This window comes from Eretmochelys imbricata, chromosome 14, assembly GCF_965152235.1.
Source record: "Eretmochelys imbricata isolate rEreImb1 chromosome 14, rEreImb1.hap1, whole genome shotgun sequence".
In the NCBI taxonomy this organism is placed as follows: domain Eukaryota; kingdom Metazoa; phylum Chordata; order Testudines; family Cheloniidae; genus Eretmochelys; species Eretmochelys imbricata.
Window position 1 is genome coordinate 43,232,539 of NC_135585.1, and position 3,897 is coordinate 43,236,435.

The following is a 3,897-nucleotide window of genomic DNA, read 5'->3' on the forward strand; positions in this document are numbered from 1 at the left end:
CCAAAGCTGCTCTTCCCCCCTCCCCCACACTCAAGAGCTGGCTGCATTATTATTCTTTTTTTTTTTTACATTAAATCTGAGAAATTTGACAATCAGTGGGTGAGGTCTGGCAAGCCAGGGTCTGCTGAGCTCTTTCTAAACCAAATTTAAAATCATCCAGCATTACTCAGCAGGTCTGACTGGACTCGGTACAAGTGCATGTCCACTTGGGGACCCGTGACCTGCGGTGATAACAGTGACCCAAAACAGCCTTCTTAAAACAGTGTTGTTTACTCTTAACAGTAGGAACACAGCACAGCAAGAGACAAGGCAGGCTATGCTTCCTCGAAGAACCCCCCAGCCTCTGGAGGTCAGGAGGCAATTGCACCCTCTAAACCATCTCAACAAACCAGGCTCTCCTCTATTCAGGAGGGATGCAGTCCTGGGAAAGCTGGGCTAGCAGGCCCAACATGGGTGGGCAGAGGTAGCATGTCACAGTTAATTGTCCTTGGTGTTTGCAGAGGAGCTCTTCTCTGAGCTATTGTCCATCTTCCTAGGTCGTTTCCTGAACACCCGGCTGTTGAATTAACCCAATAGGTGCATACAAAAACATCTGTACAATATTCAGACAAGCATCATACAGTATTCACAGACTTCTACAGTGTAGCCCATAGAGCTCACTTTAGCATTTATTTTATTCAGCAGTAATGCAAGGAACCTACAGGCCTGTATCCTGTAAGACTGGGGTTGTTAATTATTTTTGTCAAGGTCCAAATTTCTTAGTCAAGGTATAGTCAAGGTCCAGACTTCAGAGAAACATTTTTTACACCATAGTAACAATAATAACAACAACAAGTAATTTAAAAGATTTTGAAGTCCATTCAAAAACATCTGGCAGTCTGGATTTGGCCCGCAGTCCACCTATTGACTACCCCTGACATAACATATTATAAAAGTTGTATCCCAGACTGTGTGCAGGGGGAGAGAGAGATGTAGCCCTTGGGAGGTGCCAGGATGATGGCCACTGGTGCTAATGAGAAAGGTGATTGTGATGAGGAAGATAATGGCTAACATTTCTGGTTGTTCTGCAAGGGATGGTGGGAGTATATGGATGTTCAGATGTACAGTATGTATTATTTCAGTCTACCTTGCTGGGTTAGAGTGTTTGTGACCTTGCTGAATGTATTAATAAACGATTACAAAGACAGAAGGGTTCCTAAAGTGTGAGTGTTGCAACCGTGGACATCGGGGTTCCCAACTGAACAGTAACTTTAATAACACTGGGCCTGATACTGGGACAAGAACCTTCAATATCTCAGAGTGATAACTGGGAATTCTTAAGTAATCAATATAATTAATATACGATTCATAGATCAGGCTACAACAGGCAACTCCAAATCCATCACAAGACTATTAAAATAATATTTTTCCCCCCACTTTTCAAATAAATATTTTTCTGGCCATCACCCTTCTCAGGGCTTCCTTTACCTCCTTGTTCCTCAGGCTGTAGATCAAAGGGTTCAGCTTTGGAGACACCACTGAGTAGAACAGGGAAAGCAGTTTGTCGCTGCCGAGTGAGTAGCTGGATTTGGGCTTCAGGTATTCACGATGCCAGACCCGAAAAACAAGGTCACCACGATGAGGTGGGAGGAGCAGGTGGAGAAAGTTTTGCTCCTGCCCGCGGCTGACGGAATAGTGAGGATAGCGTGGAGGATACGGATGTAGGATACAAGGATGAGCAGGAAGGGGACCATGATGAAGGTGGCAGAGATGGTGTAAACAGCTATTTCATTCCTGTAGGTATCCGTGCAGGCCAACTTCAGCAGCGGGGGCAGGTTGCAGAAGAAGTGGTTGATGCTAATAGGCCCACAGTAGGGCAGAGGGAATATGAAAGTTGTCTGCCCGACTCCCACCAGCACCCTGATGAGCCAGGACACACTTGAGAGCTGGAGACACACACCTCTGATCATCATGGTCGTGTAGCGCAGTGGGTGACATATGGCCGTGTAACAGTCATATGCCATGGCAGCCAGCAGGCAACACTCAGTGATCCCCAGGAAGGAGAAGAAATACATCTGTGTGGCACAGCCCAGGAAGGAAATACTCTTGTCCTCGGAGAATAAGTTCACCAGCATCTTGGGGGTAGTGGACGAAGTATAACCCATTTCCAGAAAGGACAAATTCCAAAGGAAGAAATACATGGGGGACTGAAGGGCAGGGTCCACCACCATGATCGTGATGAGGAGGATGTTGCCCATCATGGTGATGAGGTACAACAGCAGCACCAGAAAAAAAAAGTGAAACTTGGAGCTCCAGGATATTGGAAAAAGCCACAAAGAAGAACTGTATCACAACTGTGTGGTTCCTGCTAGCCATGTCCTACAGTTGTTTTCTATCTGTGGAGATAATAAAATCACAGAGGCATAGGACTGGAAGGGACCTCGAGAGGTCATCTAGTCCAGTCCCCTGCACTCATGGCAGGACTAAATATTATCTAGACCATCCCTGACAGGTGTTTGTCTAACCTGCTCTTAAAAATCTCCAATGATGGAGATTCCACAACTCCCTAGGCAATTTATTCCATGCTTAACCACCCTGACAGTTAGGAAGTTTTTCCTAATGTCCAGCCTAAACCACCCTTGCTGCAATTTAAGCTCATTGCTTCTTGTCCTATCCTCAGAGGTTAAGGAGAACAGTTTTCCTCCCTCCTCCTTGTAACAACCTTTTATGTCCCCTCTCAGTCTTCTCTTCTCCAGACTAAACAAACCCAATTTTTTTTAATCTTCCCTCATAGGTCATGTTTTCTAGACCGTTGATCATTTTTCTTGCTCTTCTCTGGACTTTCTCCAATTTGTCCACTTCTTTCCTGAAATGTGGCGCCCAGAACTGAACAGAATACTCCAGTTGAGGTCTAATCAGTCGGGAGTAGAGTGGAAGAATTACTTCTCATGTCTTGCTTACAACACTTCTGCTAAGACATCCTAGAATGAGGTTTGCTTTTTTTTGGAACAGTGTTACACTGTTGACTCATATCTAGTTTGTGATCCACTATGAGCCCCCAGATCCCTTTCCGTAGTGCTCCTTCCTAGGCAGTCATTTCCCATTTTGTATGTGTGCAACTGATTGTTCCTTCCTAAGTGGAGTACTTTGCATTTGTCATTATTGAATTTCATTCTATTTACTTCAGATCATTTCTCCAGTTTGTCCAGATCATTTTGAATTTTAATCCTATCCCCCAAAGCACTTGCAACCACTCTCATCTTGGTGTGGTCCGCAAACTTTATAAGAGTACTCTCTATACCGTTATCTAAATCACTGATGAAGATATTGAACAGAACCCAACCCAGAACCAATCCCTGTGGGACCCCACTCATTATGCACCTCCAGCATGACTGTGAACCACGGATAACTACTCTCTGGGAATGGTCTTCCAACCAGTTATGCACCCACCTTATAGTAGCTCCATCTAGATTGTATTTCCCTAGTTTGTTTATGAGAAGGTCACGTGAGACAGTATCAAAAGCCTTACAAAATCCAAGATATACCACAGCTATCGCTTCCCCCCTATCCACAAGGCTTGTTACCCTGTCAAAGAAAGCTATCAGGTTGGTTCATTAACTGGTTAAGTTGGGTTGTAGCGGGGTGGTCACCTGCTCCAGCCTTAAAGGGCTTAAAACAGCCCAGGACTGTGGCTGGGAGCAAGCAGTTCCCAGGCTGATTGGGGGAAGCAGGCTCAGCTGTGGCCACACCCCAATCAGGGCTCAGCTGGCCCTTATAAGAGGGCAGTAGGCCAGGAGCAGAGAGTCTCCTCTAGCTGTAGAGAGATACGGGCCTGGCTGCTGGGGAGCATACCACAGTACCTGAGGTGGAGGAGGGCTGGGGAAAGGCCAGAGGAGCTGGGGAGGTGAGGTGGGGATA

General features: G+C 45.8%; 1 pseudogene; it reads right to left on the reverse strand.

Moving 5' to 3' along the window:
- Nucleotides 1-1,419: 1,419 nt before the first annotated feature.
- LOC144274088 (olfactory receptor 10A4-like) lies at nt 1,420-2,355 on the reverse strand (annotated as a pseudogene).
- Between the last annotated feature and the right edge of the window lie 1,542 nt (nt 2,356-3,897).